This window comes from Canis lupus, chromosome 13 (assembly GCF_003254725.2).
Source record: "Canis lupus dingo isolate Sandy chromosome 13, ASM325472v2, whole genome shotgun sequence".
Lineage (NCBI taxonomy): Eukaryota > Metazoa > Chordata > Mammalia > Carnivora > Canidae > Canis > Canis lupus.
This window is the reverse complement of record NC_064255.1, coordinates 10,397,524-10,421,257: the sequence shown is the minus strand read 5'-3', so window position 1 is coordinate 10,421,257 and position 23,734 is coordinate 10,397,524. Positions and strand designations below refer to the sequence as shown.

General features: G+C 37.0%; 1 long non-coding RNA gene across 1 annotated transcript in view; it reads left to right on the top strand.

Moving 5' to 3' along the window:
• Window positions 1–15,003, top strand: part of LOC125752419 (uncharacterized) — a 90,101-nt gene extending 75,098 nt beyond the window's left edge. The window contains exon 3 of the long non-coding RNA XR_007401908.1: window positions 14,905–15,003. This is a non-coding gene — a long non-coding RNA (uncharacterized LOC125752419). The remainder of the gene's footprint in view (window positions 1–14,904) is intronic.
• Window positions 15,004–23,734: the final 8,731 nt, after the last annotated feature.

Genomic DNA, 23,734 nt, shown 5'->3' with positions numbered 1-23,734 from the left:
TATTTCATCCCACCTGGAGCCTCCTGCTCTCAGGTGTTCCTACCACAGTCATTTCTCAGTTCCTTACTGGGGTCATCTTCCATCTTGTGACAGTATTTTGCACACTCTATTCCCTCGTGAAGTGCTCTTCCTCCTGAAATGTTATTTCCTTAGGAAACCTTATCTAACTTACCATATTAAAATAGATCACAGTGTTATACTCTGCCATATATTCTTCCTTTTTACAGCAATTATTACATTTGCCCTTGTGATCAATTAAGTGACACTCAATTCCTCAAGAATGTAAACACCTTGAGGGCAGGGATTCCATCTGCCTTATTCAAAGTAACCTCAGCCTTTTGCTAAAAAGACTGGCAGTAAACATAAGTTGACTTTCTAATGAGAAAGGAGACACTTTACATTATCTCCCCTCTGGCTTTAAGAAGAAAAAGATCCTGGCCATAGCTCTTTCTCCACTATTTAATTTAGTAGAAAACTAATAAAATATTAACTCTTCTGCTGTAACGCTTACTTCATTTTGATAATATTTGGACTTTCAACAAAGTTACATTGCTCCTGTCTAAAGAGATCTGAGGCCTCCTTCAATTTTCCAGCATAAGATACAACCATGCAAAACAGAGAAGATACAGTGTGTTATGCAGTAGCCAGAAAAAGGGCTTCTAGCCTGAGCACTTGATGTCATTAAATGTAGTTTAGGGAGACAGTAAGGCTGCCTATAGTCAAATCCTGGATCTGCCACTTAAAGCTGTGTGATGATAGCAAGTTACTTAACCTCTCCAGGCCTCAGGTTCCTAATAAAATGGGATTAATAGCAGAATTTACTTCATAGTGTGGTTGTGATGACTGAAAGAATTAGTATATGTAATACACTTAGGACAAGCTAAGCATATAGTGGTAATGATTATTTAAGATGCATTTATTCCACCAATAAGTTGAGTGGACCAAAATGACTTTTTAAAGACCCTTCTGAGTTTTGCTATTTCAGTGATTTTAGGCAGACTATGCTACAGATATAAATCACACTCTACCACAGCCTCTCTGCTATATCATCTAATAATTCTGCTTCCTTGTATTTATCCTGAATATTTCTCAAAGCACTCCCTGTGAATTATCTCATTTGGTGCTCATACTTTTTAAGAAGAAATCTAATGGAAAGACTATGGAGTCCAGTAGCAAAAGCCAGGGCTAGCAGGGCAACCGCAAGTTCTGTGTCATTTATTGGAGTTTTTACTTGGGAAAGCCACGTAATTACCCTGATTTTCAGTCTCTTCACTTGCAAAATAAAATAATTAGGCTAGACAATCTTTATTGTTTCCTCTGGATATTTTTCTCTCTCCCTCTCTCTCATCATGATGTAGATACAGATATAGATATAGATATAGATATAGATATAGATATAGATACAGATATAGATATATAGATTTTCAGTCAAATATTCTTCCCTCCTTTAAATCAGCATTTAAGGACCGGCCCTTTCAGAAGACTGCTTCTCAAGCAATACCACCAATTCCTAATCAGCAGAAGAATTTACTTGCTCCCCTACAGATCTGTTGTAGGTCATTTCTTCAGTAATGTTGTGGATTTCAAGCCTAAATCATTCTTATTCTTTGAGTCTATAAAACTAATACTGAGGTTCCCACTCTCTATTTGAAAAAAAACAGTGGCTGACAATGCATTAAGCACAACATTCTAAAAATAAGCTCTTGAGAAAGAAAAAGCCTGCCCTAAAGTTTTAAGATTTACCACAAGAGGGCAGAGCTGATTCAATTCTGGACAACTCTCTTTTCTTTTTTTCCTTCTTTGTTTCTCTTTCTTTTATTCCATTTATTTAATGTGTTAAAAGCGATACACAGATACAGTGATGATAAGAATATAAATTGGTAAAAACTTTTCCCAAAAATAGCATGGTTCCTTTCCTGACAATCATAAAAATGCTCATATCCTACAACGCCAATTTCATTTTGTTGAAATGTGTCCATAAAGTATGAGTCCTAAAGAAATAAAAAGCAATATATAAAAAAGCCTTTGTAACATTTTATACATTATCTTTTAAAAATTGAAAAATCTAAATGTATAATATTATAGATTTAAATAAATAAAACAATAAATAAATATCAAACTGGTGGAATCAACTGCAGCTTTTTTTTTTTTTTAAGATTTTATTTATTCATAAGAGACACAGAGAGAAAGGCAGAGATGCAGGCAGAGAGAGAAGCAGGCTCCACGTAGGGAACCCAATGTGGGACTCAGTCCCCGGACTCCAGGATCACACGTTGGGCTAAAGGCAGGCACCCAAACGCTGAGCCACCCAGGCGTCCCAACTACAGCTCTTTTAAATGAATATTTAGAAAACTGGATAGCAAAGTATTAATATACTTACATTAAGTGAAGAGGCAAAAAATATAACATTTAATTTATTTTAGACTGTATGTATGTAGAAGGTATGCAAGAAAAAAAAATCACAAGTGCTTATTCAGTGAGACCAGAATAAAGTGTAGAAAAATGAAAAACATTCTTTTTCTAGAAAGGTAGAATAAGTAATTTCTTATTTGTGAAACTATTATTACAGCGTTATATATGCCATGCATTTTAAGGCCTTTACTTAGAATCAGTGGTGAGTATTCCACGTCCTTAGGGCTTTGTTCAAGACATTTTCACCTGAATTGTCAAGGGTGGCAGACATTGCTAGCTTCTACCCAATCTCCATTCTTCCCTCCATTCTTATTAACTAAATACACAGTTTGGTCACAAAGTACCCTGTTTTAATGCTCATCTCCCCCCTAAAACTTTACAACCAGAAAAATCATCCCAGTTCTGACATGTAGGCAGAGGCCACTGGTTGAGGCTTCTGGGAAAGCTCTTCTGACACCCTCAGCTGACATAAAGCTTTTGTCTTTGCCCTTTACCCATAGCCTCCCCCATATTCTTCTAGTACAGGATGCAGATATCATGCCTACAGGCAAAACAGCCATTTTGCAGCCATGATGATAAAAGAGACATGCAAAAGGTGGCAGACCAGGAAGACAGAGGAAGCCCAGTCTCTATGGGTGTCATGGAGCTGTCATGCCAGACCTGTACAATGGCCTCTGGATTTCTTGTATAAGCAAATTGAATCTATTTGGGAAAGTCACTGCAATCAAGTGTGCTGTGTTGTAGCCAAATAAAATCTTAACAGATACACCATGAAAAGAAACAATAGAAATATGAAGTTAACCTAGTAACATGAAGAGAACCACAATCAACTTCAAGGGTGGCAATGGGCATGTTGGAAGGATTAGTAGATGAATTCTTCAAGACATACCTCAAGGAGCCTCTTGATAAAGTTCAGTTACCAGAAGGCTTTATCTATGTTATAATATGAACTCTGGCTGCAGACTTTAAAACTTCTGAGCTCTCAGAGGGGCTCCCTGACTCAAATCTGGTGTGGCACCAATCTTTCCATTTTTGGTATAGTGGAAAGGGTATGCCACTTTAAAAATCCACCCCTAAACATATATAGGTGCACAAACATTCAAGCTACATGTAAAATATGCTTCTTATAGCATTGCCTTAATAACAGAAAAAGCAACATTTAAATGTCCAGTAGGGATTATATTAAATACCCACATTCGGGGATACTATACAACTTTTTATAAGTTCAGATCTGTAACACCTCTAAAGTTCTGTTTATTTTAAAAAGCAAGTAGTCAAGGGACACCTGGGTGACTCAGTGGTTAAACATCTGCCTTTGGCTCAGGTCCTGGGATAGAGTCCCACTTTGGGCTACCCGCAGGGAGCCTGCTTCTCCCTCTGCCTATCTCTATACCTCTCTCCCTGAGTCTCTCATGAATAAATAAATAATTTTTTAAAAAGCACGTAGTCACAATATGATCCCATGTATTGAAAATAAAAGTAAATATATTAGATATTTATGTAAAAATGCATAAACAGAGGACTGAAAGGATGCACCCCAAATTATTCACCATTCACAGTGATTACCTCTAAGGAAGGAATGCCCTGTCTGCAATTGTATTGTTTGAATGTGTACAATTATGACTTGTGTAATTTAAATATTTTGCAAAGATACTTCTGCACTCCCCTCAAGCAAACTTGTTTAGGCAGAATGTTTTCACTACACTTTGTTAAATCTAAACATATTATTCTTAGGAAATATTATAAACATTTTAATATAAAATTTCATTTTGTTTTTTGTTTGTTTTGTTTTGTTTAATATTTTATTTATTTATTCATGAGAGACACAGAGAGAGAAAGAGAGAGAGAGGCAGAGACACAGGCAGAGGGAGAAGCAGGCTCCATGCAGGGAGCCTGATGTGGGACTCGATCCTGGGACTCCAGGATCACACCATGGGCCGAAGCCAGACTCTAAACCGCTGAGCCAGCCAGGGATCCCCAAAATTTCATTTTGAACATAATGTTTTTAACAAACATTTTTGAAAAGGAGAAATTTTATTTATAGCTGAAAAGTAATATAAAAAGTTGTTTGAATTTAAATAAAATCTGGTGGAACTAATAGTTCTTAGAGCTGTAGTCCTTAGTGCCCTAGGAAAAATCCTAGCATAGAGGCTAGAGGCTGAGCTGCCACACCATCCCTGAGCCTGAGGATTCACCTCTCTGCAACTCTGAAGAAGGACACTGGATTGGGTTCTGTGCAGATTGCAACACTGGAAAGTCACTTCCCCAAGACTGGGAAATGACTCCAGCCTCCTAGACAGAAGGAAATCTTGCTAGCAGAGGCCTCTGACACAAGAGCTGACAGTCAACAGCAGCCAAGGTCATGAGACATTGACCCATCCCTGTGAGGCGTGCACATCAGCCTTCCCTCCTCATCACCTTCCTGCCGGCTTCAACAATAAGGGAAATAAATGTAAGTGTTGAGCCAACCTAGAGTGTATGCCTGTGTCATCAGTGATTTCTCTTGGTATGGTCTGCTCTTTGAATTCTGAACACAGGGGCTTTACATTTAAATGTGACTCAGAATAAAGCAACAATGCAAATGTCTCAGGGTATTACTCATTATTTAGGGATAGAGGGAGAGAAGAGACAGACAGATTCTCAGATCAAATAGATGCAAACTCAAATCCAGACTCTACTCCTTAATGCTTGTGTGTCCTTGGGCAAAGGAACTTAATCCCTTTTTTCCCAAATCTGTAAAGTGTGCTTTGGTGGGGTGGAAAATATTCCCTGCACAAAGAGATATCTGTGTCCTAATCCCTGGAGCTATAATTTTTACCATATGGCAAAGTCTTTGTAGATATGATTAATGTTAGGATTTTGACATGGGGAGATTACCCAGGTGGGCCCCACATGCAATTACATATATTATTACAGGAGAGAAGCAGAAGGAGATTTGATACAGAGGAGGAAGAGGCACTGGGACCACAGAGATAGAACTTGGAGTGATGCACTCACAGGTCAATGAATGCCAGCAGCCACCAAAAGCTAGAAGAGGCAACGAATGGATTCTCCCTTAGAACCTCCAGAAGGAGTGTTGCTATCTCTACTGACACTTGATTTCAGCCCAGTGATAGCAGCTTTTGAACTTCCAACCTCCAGAACTTTGACAGAATAGGTTTCAATTGTTTCAAACCATCAAGTTTGTGGTCATCTGCTACAGTAGACATAGGAAACTAATACAATGGAAACATAACAACAGTGGAAACAACAACAATCTTGTAAAATGGCTATGAGAATTCATGATTATCTGTACAAAGCTAACAGCACAGTGATGATCACATAATAATCAACAAATGGTATTATTTTTGTTCTCAATATATTATTTAAATAACCTGTAAAATAAATAATTTCAATTGAGTAATTTGTCTACTCCCTGCCTAACCCTACATATACTCACACTGTATCTCATAAAGTATTTAAAAAAAAAACTGTAGCATGATCCACAAAGGGAGGCCAGAACCATAAGAAGCATAAGATGATGTCCTGGTCATTCATTCATTCATTCTTTCAACCAAATTTATCAAAGACAGTCCATGAGGATAATGGTGTAGAAACTGTAATACCATGTGTTAAGCATTCTAATAGAAGGATTTCCAAGGGGCCGAGGACCTCCTATTTCTCCCCAGAATTCCCAGAAGATGTGGAAGTGGAGTCTTAAAGAATGATAAGGAGTTGACTGGGGAGAATCTGGATAAAACATTAAGGCCGAGCAATTATTTGGGAAAGACACAAAGACAAATAGCATCCTAACAGCAAATGTTTCTGTATGATTCCGGTGTAGGGCTAGGGGAGGGGGAAGGAGAGGAGAAGCAAGAGACAAAACTGAAAAAAGAGTTAAGGAAAAGATAATGAAAGGACTAACGGGCCCTGCAAAGGCATTTTCTTAAAACTTTTATTTGTTCTTATAAGAGATATGTGTATATATATTCAAACCACTCAGGAAGATACAGATAAAAAAGAAACCCCTCTCCCATGGGCTGGGCCCTACTCCATAGAGGCTAAAGGAGCTGATGCTTACCATTTCCGATATTTGTCTTTCTGTTGGTCATCCTGAAACTGAAAGACTATGTATTTATACCTATTTCTCAATCAACTTTAAACATTATTGAGTGATGCCTCACTATAAAAGATGTACAAACCAGCACTTTCACACTTGTTCCCTCCACTGCCTCCTCCATACTCCCAGGAAACACATTTTTTAGTCATTTTATTGTGGGTGTTTATGCATTTTATAATATGCTTTGACCTCTTTCTCTTGATCTATTGATTTAGATAGTATCTGTAGACTACTTCCTGTATATGATGAATTTAAGCTCCAAGAGATAAGAGGCCATCTGTCTTCAAGATGTTTTTGTTAGAAGCATATCACAATTGCCTGGCTTATAAAAGCAGGTGAGCTACATGTACAATTAAGGACCTACTCCCCTTTCTTTACTCCCTCCATTATTCATCTTTCCCTACTATGCCATCTCTTTACATTGTCTTAGGTATATAAAATCTGTTTTGTCACTGAAAGATTTTTAACTTCTTCAATTTACTCATCAAGGCATGTTTAAATGAAGATCTACTTCAACTTACTCTGCTTGGCACTCAGTGGTCTTCAAACTGAAAACTTTTCCCTTATGCCAGTGCTGAGAAACTTCCTCATTTTGGTTTGGTTTTATGTTTTATTTGTTTGCTTATACTTCTGGAATATTTCTGTCTTTTCATTTTATATATTCCCTTTTGACAATTATTATTCAGCTGTTCTATATTGATACTCTATATTTTTTCTTTAATTTTTTTCTCATGTTTTCAGTGTCTTTCCCCTTTTTTTAAAGATTTTATTTATTTATTCATGAGAGACACACAGAAAGAGGCAGATACATAAGTAGAAGGAGAAGCAGACTCCCTAAAGGGAGCCTGATGCAGGACTCAATCCTAGGACCCCAAGATCATGATCTGAGCCAAAGGCAGATGCTCAACCACTGAGCCACTCAGGCATCCTGTCTTTGTCTTTTTGTTCTACATTCTAGAAAATTCCTTGGCTGTTTATTCCAGGCCTTCAACTATTATTATTAATTTTATTTTTATGAATTCTCTTCTTGATCCCCATTTTTTTTCATAACAGTCTGTTCTTGTTTGGTAGGTATGAGCAATCAAAATTACTTAAAAATGTTCTCTCCTAGAAAATGAGTGAAAATATAAGTGAGGGTGATAAAACATGAGAGATTCCTTACTCTGGGAAATGAACAAGAGGTAGTAGAAAGGGAGGTGGGCAGGGGGTTGGGGTGACTGGTAATGGGCACTGAGGGGGGCTCTTGACAGGATGAGCACTGGGTGATATGCTATATGTTGACAAATTGAACTTCAATTAAAAAAAAAAACTTTTCTCTCCTACTATGAATTATGTTTCCTTAGAGACCAAATTTTCTGCTTCTTTTTCCCCCTTGGTGCTTCTTTTTCATACTGCTGGATCTCCTCAAAGGGTTGCTAAACTTTGACTGACGACTTATAGTTGAGTGATGGTTAACTGATGCATGGACTGTGCTGTCTTGTTGCTGAAAAAGCAAGATGGATGCGAATTCTATTTAGGTGAGGTTGATGTGTGGGCTTCAGCTAGGGTGTACAGGAGGAAAGCAAGAAGGCAGACTGCTCTCAACCCTCCCACTCTCAAATGTAAGATAAAGAAGATACTATTCAGAAGCACTACTCCCTGATCTGAGAAGCTTTATTCTTCCCAGGAAGAGTGGTACTATTTCTCTGAAGAGTACCTATCTGGCTTCAAACTACAGACAAATGCCAGAACTGCACACACAGTAGCAGAGGAAGAGGGTGGCATAAGCCAGGAGGAGCTTCTGGTCCGTAGTTCTTAATGACCTTGGTCATCTGATTCTGTGCTTCTTTCCACTGCTCAATCTAATATATTTATCGTGAAAAAAAAAAAAACTGGTTTGCCTTACACTAGTTTCTTCTACATATATTGAGCCATGAGTCTTCCCTCCTTTCTGCTTTACCTATCAATGTGAACCTATCCATTTTTAGTCTCCCAGAAACTGGTTAAAATTTTTGGTTTGCTGATATTCCTCCTCCAAGTCTCTGTATCTGTTAGACTGCATTACCCTTTGTACTTTCTATCATCATTTCAGTGGGTTTTTTAGAAGGAGGAGAGATGAACCCATATGCTCAATTTACCAGCTGAATCGTAAGCAAGCTTGGAATGATCCTATGGGCAGCTGAGTCCACTCACATATATTAATAAGTATAACTAGATATGTGTCTCTGGTTTAGTGTGAAGAATAAGTTAAAGATAGGAGACATGGTGGGGAAGAGGGGGACACACTCATTACTTTCAAAAGATTGCCATGCATTTATTCATCAACTCAGTAAATAGTAATTAAGAGCTACTAAAGGCCAGGAAAAATGCTTAGTGTTTTCTTTTCTTTTTTTTTTTAATATTCTATTTATTCATTTGAGATAATGAGTGGAGGGGAGAGGAAGAGGGAGAAGCAGACTCCCTGTTGAGCAGGGAGCCCCATGCAGGGCCTGATTCTAGGACCCCAAGATCATGACCTGAGCCAAAGGCAAACACATAGCTATCTAAGACACACAGGTGCCTTGGTGCTTCGTGTTTTCATACAGGAAATGAAAGGCAGTTTTTGCTCACTAAGAGCCAGAGCTTTGTGTCTCCTGCAGTTAAGTAAGCTTACAGCAACATTATGTGAAGGTATTCAGGAAGCTGTGTAGAAGTGACATTTGAGTATGGCCAGCATAATGTGAACATAGTCCTAATGGTGAAGATAATACTAACATATTTCAAGTATGGAAATAATATGAGCAAATTTCTTCAAGTGTCACTACAAACATTTTTTTGGAGAATACTTGGAAGGGGGCAGATGATGTGTGATTTGATGCTGTTGAGAAACTCTTAGGAGTAATCTGTCTGAATGATAACTCAAGGTAGGTGATACTCCCTTATTGTTGCAACAAGGGATAACATGCATGTGAAGTACTCACTATTGTAATGAAAACAAACAGTCGTTTAATAATGATAGGACTGTACAAACCTTATTCTATTTGGTTCTCCTAACAATCATGCAAGGTGTTATTTAAAAATGTATTACAGTGAGGAAACAAAGGCTCAGGATATTTAAGTGACTTATGTAAGAGTTCACAGCTAGTAAATGGCACAGTTGAAAATCAGCTCCAAATTGGTCTGACTCTCCATTTGGAGCACTTTGGAACATTGGCCCATATTGTTCACTGTCTGAACAATTCTGGGATCCAGAAATCCACTTAGAGATACAGACAGAATTCAAACACATCAGTACAAACACCTCCAAAATCTTCAATTCTACATTTCCACTCTTCTCCAGAATAGAAGCAAACCTACAGAACCTGTGCTAATCCAGAGCAAATCTGACAGAAGGGAGTAAGAGAGGTGATGAGGTACTGCAGGTTCCTGAGATTATTTGACTTCTATTCCCATTTATGGGCAGCATCTACTACATTATTTAGGATAATTAACTGTAGTCTTAAAGGAATATGTCCATTCCCACTATATTGTCTCTCTGATGGACATAAGGACAAGGCTAGGAGAAATGACAAAATATCTCTATGAAGATGAATCCTTTGGTCTGAGCTCCAACTATAAATCTATCTTTAATTTTTTTTCTCCTATCTTCCCACACCTAGTTAATGTCATTGCCTTAATATGATTGCTAAGGATAAAGAACTCTGGAGGAACTTGTATTACCCCAAGGACCAGCAAACAAAAGCTCATGATATTTATTTAAAATTTTCAATTTTGTGGATATGTCAAGGTCTTTATAAACAAAACTGACTTTTTCAGGGTTGGCAAATTAGCACCGTGTCCAGAATAATTATTTCCACAAGGGGAATTACATGTCTTTATTTCCCATCCCTATTCATTGGTGACAGGTACCACTCTAAGTAATTTGCAAAATAAATTCTGAAAATTGTAGGGAAATGTGTCTAGGATATCTTTGTCATGAAATAAAAAGTTCTCTGTGTCATGAATGGTTAAAGAAAACAGGATCTATAGAATCTATATATTTAAGGGAAATTATAAACTTGTAAAGAAACTGTCTTCTTCTTTGATGAATTTTGTTTCCAAGTGTTTCACAGGACAATACCAGGGTGACCAAGAAGACAATCTAGATGGATTAATATCAGAGAACTTACATATAGCAAACTGATTAGGACATAACATTGGACTTTGAATGCTTTGGTGGCAAAAACTTTTCTTGATGGTGAAAAGAAGAAACTAGACTTTTACTCTAATAAAAAGAGGTCTACTCTGCAATTCCACTCCTAGTAATAAACCTAAAATAACAGAAAGCAGACTTGAAAAGATATTTGTACACCCATATTCACAACAGCATTATTCACAATAGCCAACAGGTGAAAACAACCCAAGTGTCCGTCAATGGAAGAATGGATTACAAAATGTGGCATATACACATAATAAAATATTATTGAGCCATAAAAAAGAATGAAATTTTGATGTATGGTACAACATGGATGGACCTTGAAAATATGTTTAGTGAAATAAGCCAGACACAGAAAGACAAATATTACACAATTTCACTTATTCGAGGTACCTAGCTAGAAATGGCAAATTCACAGAGATAAAAGTACAATGGAAGTTAACAAGGGCTGGGGACAGAGGAAGGAAGTTACTGTTAATGGGTAGAGAGTTTTTATTCAGGAAGATGAAAATGTTTTGGATATAGATAGTAATGATAGTTACACAACATTGTGAATATATTTAATGCCCCTGAATTATGCACTACAAATGGTTAAAGTGATAAATACTATGTATATATTATATTATTTTTAAAAAAGAAATTTTTATCACTATCACCATAAAAAGATTTAGAGTCTATATAATGTGGAGACAGTTGCTCTAGGACTATAAATTACAACAAAATGAGGTATTGCAGGAGTAGTTTTCAAACTTTTTAAAATTAATGGACCCTTGAAGAACCTTCTGGAAGCTATGGAACTCCTCTCTGAGGAAAAAAAAACCAACACACTGTTGTGCATAATTTGGGGGACGGGTTATGACACTGAGAAGCCTCCCCATTGACCTCTATGACATAGCAGTCATGAGAGACTCACCAACGCTCTCAGGCCTTCTATTGAGGATGTCAGATGGTTTTCACTGAAGGAAGGGAAATCTCATTTGCCTGGGATCTCCAGCTTCAGCTAGAGGTCTAGGAAAACTCTGAAGTCACAGTTGGAATAATAGAACAAAAGGACACAATTATCAGTTCAATAGCTCATGGACTCATGAGCTATTGACAATGCGCAATTTCAGCATTGTCTAAACTAAATGCCTTTCTCACAACCAATGAATGGTGAATGGCAATACAGTCAGCACAAAGGACAAAGAATTAAACAGTATGACTTCATCTCATTAAAATATAGAATCATGTTAATAAGCTATTGCATTCATCTTTTGGGCCCCTCCTTTTTTTAAAGAAAACTTAATAACATCCTTTCTGAATGAAAAGAGGTTTTTGTATCCGGTTGTAATTTGAAAAGGAACAACTAAAATTATACATTTCAGAGAAATAAACACCCTTTCATTACTGGTCACAAAGTTCTATTTTTATACTACTAGTTAAGGCTTACTATTCTCTCTAAAATTTCTTGTATTGGCAGCACTTTTATGCATTTAGTAAAAATTAGTACTTTATAATCCTGAGATATGAAGTATAACAAATTCAAAAAGTTTTAAATAATAATTTTCTTTGTTTCTAGCTCTCAATTTATTAAATATTCAGCTTCTATGTTGACTTATTCTCAACAAATTCAAATAGTAAAAGCATTTGAATGTGGACTACTGCTATTGCATTTCTAACAAATGTACAAATCAGCACCTACTAATGAACAAGAGAGAGAATAATGAAAAGCACTGTGAATTGCATATTTAAATTTTTAAGATAAATAATGGATCTTTTTGAGATTTTTGTGAATATAGAATGCCACAAAGTCAAATGACACGTGTAACTAAGTCTAACCTAGCAATAGTCCTTGACCATGTCCAAATCTAAATATAATTTGATGTTTTATTCGAAGTTCATATTCATCCTACCATATAATCTAACAAATTCAGCCTGACAGAGTTTTCCATAACGATATCTGTCCCCTGAGGCACAACATCCCATTTTCATTGCCCTGCTGATCCCATTTCCTTTTATCTGTATTTAATACTTTCCCTCCTGAATTAAGACAAAGGCCATAGGAAAGATGGGCTAAGAAACACTTTTAAGGTTTTCCACCACACTCTGTTTAGAATTCAGTCAGTGTATAGTCAACCAAGACTTACTCCATTCACACAGATTAAGAGTAATGCTTTTTACTGTGGTGATAACTAGAAATAAATGTGATTATTTAAAGATTTGTTTAAACCCTCTTAAATTTCTATCTTTTTTATAAGCCATCATCATACTAAGGCCTATAAATCTTTGGATAATTTGATAAGTGGTACAATTGAGCAGCATGCTCCAAAAGGTAGCATGTGTATTGCCACTGATGTGTGAGATGATTTTACATGGGCAATTGATAGATTTTTGTAATAGTTATATTTTTTATTTTTATGTTTTTCTCATATCTACTGCAAATAACACTGCATGTCCATGAATAGCAGAAATAGAACATTTCCTTTTTGGATAGTTCTATTTAAGTTAAAATGGATATATGTGAAAGAAAGCTATTAAGTAAGTAAGACTACAGATACACTGTTACAGCAAAAATTGGGAAAACAATACAAAAGAGGAATATACAGTGTATGGAGGCATAAAGAAAGGAATAATCAATTGTGCTTGAGCCTGAAATGAATTCCTTTAGAGGGAATTCCTTAAGAGGACAAGGAAAGAGGAAAGGAATTTCAGACAAAGGGGACTATGTACAAAGGCTCTGACATGGTATATGTTAGCGCCGGTGGGTTTCTGTGGCTAGTTGGGATGAGTGAAAGCCTGTAAACCAGAGAGACAGCAAGGTACCAGATCAGATCACAAGAGATCTACTTTGCTGTACTAAAATTAACATGCACTTTAAAATTAATGTAGACAATGGAAAGCCACTGAAGGATTTTAAGCCACAATTAGCAGGTTGATTTGTGTTGTGAAAGTCACTCTGGAATAATTTGAAGCCCTGAAGAAGGCAAGGAGACCATGAGAGACAGATTAGTTAAATAACATTATGAAGGCAGAAAGGAAAAGACCAGGAGACTAACTCAAACTGCATATACCAGTTATAAGATACACAAATCATGGGAATGGAAAGTAGAGCAAAGGGAATATAGTGAAAAATACTGTAATAATGTTGTATGGTGACAGATGGTAATTATTTGTCATGGTGAGCATGGTGTAATGTATGTAAAGCGTTGAATCACTATGTTGTACACCTGAAACTAATACAACATATTTCAACTATATTTCAATTAAAAAAAAACTACATGGAAAATATTTCTGAGTGACAAGGGTAACATAAACATCCTTAAAAGGCAAGTGGTAGAATAAAAGGAAAACCTTTGGCCACCATCCCAGAAAACGTTCATATGCTTAATACATAAAAAGTTCCTCCAACCCAATAGAGAAATATTTGCTATTACATTATCATGATAAAAATCATGAGAACAGATAGTTCACATAAAACATGTTTTAATTCACATAAAAACAGAAAAGCATAGCAAATGTATGAAAAAACTGGAAGTTATTAATAATCATGAAAATGTGACTTTAAGAGAATGAAGTACAGCACATTGCCCATCAGACTGTTAAAAACTGATAATAAAAAATTAAAAATAAATAAATAAATAAATAAAAAACTGATAATATTTAGAGTTAGAAATAGTGTATATAAAAGAGCACTTTCATATGTTAGTGGAACAATAAATTGATGTAGGGAATATACCATCAATAGGTAAATGGTTTGTCTTAGTTAAAGTCATTTAGAGTTTTAAAATTATATTTACAAAAGCTATAAAAGAAGAAAAATGGGAATGTTAATATGTTCAGTGTCTAACCCACCCCAGAGAGTGTGTGCCATATTTATGAAAAAACACTACTCACTACTTCCCTCCTCCACAAAATAATAAATACATTTACTAATTGATATAATGTAGTGGAAGTGGTCAGGAAAAACAGAGGAGAAATCTGAGATACTCAAGAGAGGAAACTTACAGATTTTAGTGACCTGGTATGTGGGAGGTAACAAGAGAAGATAATACATTACTGTTCCATTTTTGGCAGTTTGGTGGTATCATTTCCTCAGATAAGAAACACAAAAGAATGTTTGAAAATATAGATAATTAGTTCATCTTGAGACCTGATGGTTTTGAGAAATCAATGGTACACTCAAATGAAAATATCCAATAGACTGTTGAATATTTGAGTCTGTATCTCAAGAGACGATCCAGGCTGGTGATATATTTTTCAGAGTCAACAGGAGATGATGAAAGCCTGACTTTGGTGAAATTACCAGGGAATTTATGTATCACGAAGAGAGGACAGCTAAGACAGGAGCTTTGAGAATACTGGTGAGTAAAGGAGTGTAGAGGAAGGAAGTACACTGCTATGGTTTGAATGTCTGTGTCCCCCTAAATTCATACATTGAATTCCAGCTCCCAAAGGTGATGGTATTAGGAGCTGGGGTCTTTAAGAGTTGATTAGGTCATGAAGGTGGAGTCCTCTTGAACGGAATTAGCACTCTTAGAAGAAACCCCACAGACATCTCTAGCCTCTTCTACCATTTGTGGACAAAGCAAGAAGATACCTGCTATGGACCAGGAAGAAGACTCTCAATAGAGTGCAACCATGCCAACACCTTGATCTTGGACTTCCTAGCCTCCAGAACTATAAGAAATAAGTTTCTGTTGTTTATAAGCCACCCAGTCTAAGATATTTTGTTGCAGCAGCCCAAACAGACCAAAACACACACCATAAAGGTGTTTGTGGGGTGATTTCATGGACCCATACCCAGATTCAGACAGAAGGTATGTCCTTCCCTTGGTCAACTGGCCTGGATACCCAGGCCTCAGTTCTGCCACCCTGATAGCCAAGTGGGAGCCTATGTCTGTGCCTACCAATCCCTCATCACTTCTAGAAAAAGGGTGTAAGTGAAGATAAGTCAATGCATCTGCTTTGTCTGAGTTAAGAAATGCACCCTTGGTTTCAGAGGAAACAGAACGCAGTTCCTAAGGAAAAGTCTTGGAGCTTGCAGCCACATGGGTTCTTAGCCCACAGACACCGTCTCTGGATCCAGATGTAATGACGCTGGCAGGGAAATAGTCATCTCTCTTTTCTCATATATTATTGAGCAATCTATGCCCTTTTGCATATACACACAAAAATAATCATATTAGTCCAATTGGATTAGTTCAATGCATATCATTTGTAAGCCTCCTGAGAAAAGATGGAGAATACTTTCCTTTGTTTTCAGAAATCTGATTGAAGCAGATCATACATATGTTTACAAAGGATAAAGAGCCTGATTAATTTAAGTAGGTTAAGCTACAAGGAGCATTAGTCACAGACATCATTCATTAACAAGTGCCATCTAAAAAAAACTAGCATAAAAAATCATCAATGGCTAGTTGAAATTCACTAAAATATACTCCAATCTATAGTCTTTACTTAGCAAATCTCAAGGTAAATTTATTTATAAAATCAAATCATCTTCTACTGCCCTGTTATAGAAAATCTCAAGGTAGATTTAGTCATAAAAATCAAAGTCCAGTGTAAGAAAAAATAAACACATTGAAAATTAAGTGTAAGTTTAGAAAATATGAAGTAGTATGAGTAACAGAAATGAAATCAAATATTCTGACCACTCTTAATTTATTCTTTTTTCCCCCTGTTCTTAAAAACAAAACCCAAATTTTTATGGATTCCAAATTCAGTATTTGCTGTTAAATTAAGTAATGTCTCAAAACTGAAATGTTAGCATTAAAACCTCTCTGTCTCATCTAGCTCTTTTAATAAATTCTAGTAAAACTATAACTATGGGATCTTGAATTTGCTAGGTCTTTGGGTAGGACTTTGAAACCTTTTATTACACAGGGATATTTGTTGTAATGCTCTTTATTATAATTGTATTTAACATATGTTTTAATTCTTCATGAAAACTAAGATTATTCCTTACCTAGGAATGTATTGAAATTCTATGACTAATTAACTATACATTATTTTTTCTCAGAACACCAATATAGAATATTTTTAACCCACTTGAACAACAACAACAAAAAAACCTGCAATATTGCTAAATTTCAAGAAGGGAAGACAATGGATTTTCATCTATGTTGGATGACATTTAAAATCTGCGTCCTCTTGGCCTTCCAAATACATGTGGATCACAACATGAAAGAAAGGAATCAGAAAAGAAAGAGTATAGGGAAAAAATTGAGGCCGGATGACAGGCTCATTAAAATGTGCAGAAAGCATCTCTAACTCCCTCGAGAAAGCTGTTATCGTGAAATAATCACATTGACGAACATGGAAAAGAGTGGACTCCGGCAGGGGCCTTATATTGCACCCAAGAAGTTGGTGATTATATCCTGGAAATGTGACCCCCGTGAAAGCCTGGCTGCTTTGTTGCTTAATAGAGTTCACAGAAAATGCTTGTCTCCAAAATGAGATTTTTCCCCCATTCACTGTGCAGCCGGGGAGTCTTGACAGGATGAGCAGGGGGCCATTTCTCCTAATCAAGGAGGGGGATGAGAACCCCTGGGGGCAGAAGATTGTAAGCAATCAAGCTCAACGTTGCAGGGAAGAGCTCTTGCCTTCTGCTCAGTTGTCAAGTGGTCATAAAGGAAGAGTTTAAGGAAGCTGCTAGAATTTGGCAGCCATAAGGGATAATAGGTTAGATGGACCCATTTTTCTTAGCAATTATCCCATTTCCATCTCTGAGGCTATGAGAAATATTCCCTTGCTGCCTAAGCAGCCTATCTATGTATACTGTTTAGCTCTAATTAGAATCTTTGTTAGTCTTTCCATTTTCTCACCCTGTTGGTTCAAAAATCTTAAGTATATTTTAATCTGAAGGTACTGAATGGAACATTTTTCCTCGATGCAGCTGGACTGTGGGATAATAGAAAGGACAATGACAGGGTGGACAGTGAAATGAAATAGTAGTCAGGACCACAGGTGAGAGAGGCCTTTGGAAGACTCCAACTCTGGGTTTGTAAAGAGGGACGCATTCCCAAATCCTGATTTCTGGTTTAAACACAATTAATGTAAATTTTTTGATGAAAAGGCAAATAGCAAAATTTAAAAAAAAAATTTGTATTCTATGATTCCTTTAATATTTGCTAAAGTACGTGCTTGTATGTTTTCTTCACATATCAACATAAATGCATTAAAAAGAATAGAACATGCTACTCTGTTATTAATGGTAACTACTTCTAGGGTTGTCAGGAGTGAAAAGAGACCAACCCTTCAATCATGAACACTGTTCTTCATTGTTTGGAATGTTCCCACAAGAATGAATTCATATATTACCTGTGTAAACTCATAAGTACCTTTCAACAGATGGGAGGAAAGATGGGGTTGGTCCATAACTGAATCTGGGCATGGATGTGGAACAGAATTTTATCAGAGATTCAAGGATTTCCAGGTAAAACTATAACTGAGGGATATTCTAAAGTGAATATTCACACCATGGAGGTTCTGTCCCCATTCTAGAGGTTTTCTGAGCAAGGTCAGAGACTACTATGTGCTTGAAAGTCACATGTCTTAGATATGTGTTTATCAAAATAATCACATCTTCTCTGGAATATCCCAAAATGTTCCTGACAAGAACAAGAACAAGAGTTCTTCCAATGGTCCCTAACTCTGTAAGTAACATGCCAACCTGGCCAAAGAATGAAAATTGAGGCCCAAGCATGACATGCTGATTGAGTTACCCCCAGAATTGGTGTGATTTCTCTGCTGTGGGTGCACACCCTATGTATTAGAGACTTGAAAAAAAGGTCCATTGAAATGTCACGGACCAAAACGTTTACAAACGAGAAACTAGCACAATATGCTGCAGACCAGGACATATCCTGGGAATTCGGCAACAGCTCACTTCCTAACATAAGACTTAGAACTGCCTAACAAATCTCATATAACACGTGGAAATGCAAGCTTCAGGAAGGCAAATGAAAATATTTTTGATTGTGAGTTTTCAGTCTGAGGCTCAGGCTCTGGTTTTAATGCATCCTGGAGTCAGTAACTCCCTCCATATGTTGCTTTTTGTTAGAGGTATGCTTGCTTTAATGCAGGCAGGGATGCGGGGTTGGGTGGCTGATGAGTCAGGAAATGTTCAAAAGGAAAGGCAAGCATTCATTCAGTCATTCACATCATCTTCTCTCCAATTTCAAGGGGCACGTTCATCCTGTGCCATGTGCAGCTTCTAGAACAGAGGGCCAAATTGGCCCAAATGTCTAAAATCCTTTTAGTTGAATCCATTATACTAATATCTGACAATTATGAACTAAGTCTCATTTAACATGCTTAGATGCTCTCACTTAAAAGGCAATAATTACTGAAAAAGAGTGAGTTGTATAAACCTGTTTCCGAGCACGTTGGTTGACAAGACACCCCACTGGTTATAATGCAACCATCAGGCAGAGCTTTTTATATTTAATGTTGAACAAATTATCCTTCATAAATGGCAGATTGAGGATTCTCACTGTCAATCTTGCTTTCCATTCGGCTACATTTCCATTTCACAGAACATCTTGAATCTAGCTGAGGGAGGTCCCTAAAAATATAGAGCAAAAATAAATGCAAAAGGAAGAAGTCTAATAAGAAACTCTATGCTAAGTCAATAACAATTAGGTATCTTTTCCGTGAAAATTCCCTCAAATGATGATTTCCAAAACCCTATGGTCAGTGTGTGCCTCTGCATCCATGGCAAGAGTAGCAAGAGGAATGGGGTTGGGAAGACTTGTGTTTGCACTATATCATGTGTCTCTCATTGCAAAAACATATAGGATATAAAGCTGCAATGCATTGTAAAGGTCATCTAATCTGACTCACTGTGGAAATTTCCATTCAAATGGAAATTCAAACTCCATGTGATTACTCTTCATTAATGCATCACCCAAGGCCTCCTGAAAGGAGTCCTTTGCATTGCTGGGCCGCTGTCTCCCCAAATTCTTAATTAGGAGCCCCAACCTAGAGACCTTTAATTTCTATCCATTTGCCCCTCCAGAGAAACTTACCCCAACTGATTTTGCACTATAAACCTCTTAAAATATAAAATTAAATCATAACATCATTTTATGAAGAATAAGATAAAAAGTAATTTTAAGTGGCTCTTCCATTTTTTAAAATGGATATTATTAAACATTTTGTTAGAAAGTTTGTTTTATTATAATCAGAAATACAGAGCAAACATGTAAAGACAAATTTTTATTTTTTCCCTGTTTATCAAGTTCTAAACATGATTTACTTTAATCATGTGAAAAATGCATTCAAGTTAGCTTGTATATAGTTTGCAAAAGAATGCATCTTGAACTAGATTCAATTTTAGTATCTGTTTCAATATCAAGAATATTGCTTCCTAGGGGCTGGAGATACAATGATGAACAATTTGCAGAGCCAGTCTTCATCCCCAGAGATTCTGATTCAGTTTGTTCAGGAATGAGGCTCTAGTGCTGGTATCTTGTGAAATCTACTCAAGGGATTTTATTGTATACCAAGTTGACACCACCAGTCATTGGTGCTATTCACTCTGAATGGACTGTAGGTTAAAACTGTTCACCCACAAGACATCTGAAATACCTATTCCTGACAAAGAGCACATTAACTAGAATATATAAAGAACCATCACAGAATTTTTTAAAAGATTTTATTTTATTATTTATCCATAAGAGAAACAGAGAGAGGGGGGAGAGAGAGAGAGAGAGAGAGAGAGAGAGGCAGAGACACAGGCAGAGGGAGAAGCAGGCTCCATGTAGGGAGCCCGACATGGGACTCGATCCCAGGACTCCAGGATCACTCCCTGGGCCGAAGGCGGGCGCCAAACCGCTGAGCCACCCAGGGATCCCTATCACAGAATTTTTTAAAGAAGGAGACCCCATTAAAATTGTGCAAAATTGGGCAGCCTGGATGGCTCAGCGGTTTAGCACTGCCTTCAACCCAGGGTGTGATCCTGGAGTCCTGGGATCGAGTCCCACATCGGGCTCCCTGCATGGAGCCTGCTTCTCCCTCTGCCTGTGTCTCTGTCTCTGTCTCTGTCTCTCTCTCTGTGTCTCTCATGAATAAATAATAAAATCTTAAAAAAAAATAAAATGGTGCAAAATCTTGGGATAGGCACTTAATAAAAGAGAATATCCAAATGGCTAATAAAAAATGTCTTTGTTTTCATCAGTCATCATAGGAATGCAAATTCAACACATTTTAATACTACCAGACACCCACCACCAGTTCATGGCTAACATGAACAAGCTAGACAACATTAAGTCTTGTCTAGGATGAAAATACAACTGGAATTCTCCTATGTGGCTGATGGTAGTGTGACTAGGTATAAATTCTTTGATAGATGGTCTGGTAACATCAGCTAAAGCTGAATATATCCATACCCAGAGGCATTTCCTCTTCTAGGTATACGATATTCAAAAGAAATATGTACATATCTTCATAAGACATGTAGAAGAATATTGTACTATTCATGCTAGTCAAAAACTGGAAACAACCAAGTCCCTCAGTAGTAGAAAGGATAAATAAATTAAAATATATTCACACAGGTATACTATATAGCAATGGGAATGAAAAAACTATCACTACGTCCCAAAATATGAAAGGGACAGTGATGGGAAGGGAACATAACGGGGCTTCTGAGATATTGGGCTTTTTATTTGGGGGCTGGTTATTTGGGTTTCTTCACTTTCTGGAAATTCACAGTATCTTATCCTTTCTGAATGTAGTCGTGTTTCAAAAACTTTTAACAATTACTCACCATCAAAAATAATAGGGTGTGGCTCAGTTGGTTGAGCATTCGAATCTTGGTTTCAGCTCAGGTCATGATCTCAGGATCCTGAGATCAAACCCGGCAATGGGCTCTGCGCTCAGCATAGAGTCTGCTCCAAAGTGTCTTTCCCTCCTCATCTGCCTCTCCCCTGCTTGCACATGTACTCTCCCTCTCTCTTTCTCTCTCCTCTCTCTCCAAAATAAATAAATAAAATCTTTAAAAAATAACAGTAATCTCTTATTAGGACAGCATTTTATAATTTGAAGCTGTTTTCACCCATGTTGTGCCATTTAATTCTCTCTTTAATTAATTGATTCATTTATTCACCAAAATTTATTATATCTCATTTGTGCAAGGTGCTGTGCTAGGTGGTGCAAGCAATACAAAGGCTAATAACACATGGTTATTGGCCTCTGGGAGCTTACAGAACTAAAAACCTGAAGAGAAATACGTTGGGATGCAGCACTAGCAGCAATAATTTATCGTCTCCTGTATATGAGGCACTGTGCATTACCAACATTCTCACATTTAAAGACTTCAAGAAAATATTCTAATATTATATTTATTTTCTTCTGTAAAGATTTAGTATTGTATGAAGGAAAATATGAGATTTTTCTGGGGAAAGAAAAGAAATTTGCTTCCAAAGTCCATGTCTAAAGACTCTACAGAATCTATAAGCACACTGATCTACTTTCTCCAGTGATTTCATCAATTACAAAATATAACTACAAATTCCATGCCAATATTTGTTCCATTTGATTATTTCACATGGCATCACCTAAGAGGGACTGTGTACTAGTTTAAGCTTATTTCCTGAAACCCAAGAAATTTAAATGTTTCCAAAAAAGTACCAGTCTGAAAGAAATATGAGCAAAGTTGTAATGGTGGACTGTAAAAATAATAAGATGGCATAAGTATTTCCAAGAAAAGTTTAATGCCTCCATTTAATAGGATGCGGGCTTTACAAATGAATAAATCTCCCATGAGTTAATGTCTAGTAATATATGTGACCATTCACATACATCAATTATATAGCATGATAAATAGCACTTTTAAGAGCATGTGAATATATTTTACAGGATTAATCCTGTACAACCCATGGAATCTTATAGATTCCCAATTCAGTAGCTTTTGTTTGATATTTAAGTGGGTTTTTCCTCTATCTGATCCATGGTAACATTTTGTGGACTTTATCCATATTTAGTCCATTCTCAAAATATACATCTTTTACTTGGCTTAGTCCAACACCTTGAAACAGAATGGCAGCCAATAGATTTTGACATATGAAATTATCTGCTGTAGCTAAATCATTCATTCAACCTTTGTGGTGTCATCTTCCAAGTGCTGTGTGGTCCAGGCACTGTGCTAGGCACAGATAAAGCAGCTGAATAACTGTAGGCCACCTGTATATGAGCAGGGCAGCTTGGTGTGGTCATACCATGGAATGCTCATACTTGTGAAGAATGAAAACGTTTCTTTTTTTTTTATAAATTTATTTTATTTTTTTGGTGTTCAATTTGCCAGCATATAGAATAACACCCAGTGCTCATCCCATCAAGTGCCCCCCTCAGTGCCCATCACCCAGTCAGCCTCACCCCCCCACCCACCTCCCCTTCCACCACCCCTACTTTGTTTCCCAGAGTTAGGAGTCTCTCATGTTCTGTCTCCCTTTCTGATATTTCCCACTCATTTTTTCTCCTTTCCCCTTTATTCCCTTTCACTATTTTTTATATTCCTCAAATGAATGAGACCATATAATGTTTGTCCTTCTCCGATTGACTTATTTCACTCAGCATAATATCCTCCAGGTTCATCCACGTCAAACCAAATGGTGGGTATTTGTCATTTCTAATGGCTGAGTAATATTCCATTGTATACATAGACCACATCTTCTTTATCCATTCATCTTTCAATGGACACCGAGGCTCCTTTCACAGTTTGGCTATTGTGGACATTGCTGCTATAAACATCGGGGTGCAGGTGTCCAGGCATTTCATTGCATCTGTATTTTGAAAACAACGTTTCTGACACTGTGCTTATTAGCACTGGGTGTTATAAGAATGAATGAGATAAGGTCCCTACCTCGGAAAAGCTCACAGGCCTTGGAAGTGAGAAGCATATAAGTGTATCATAAGTGTAAGATAAGTGTATCATAAAAAAGGTCTGAACTGAATGCTATAGCTGGAGAGGAAACCACATGTTCTGCATTACAAAAATCAGAAAGTTTTAAAGAAGCAATACAGAGCTGGTGGTAAAGACAGAAAAGGTCACTCAAAGCAAGGAAACTACATATGAAAAGTATGGGGGGGAC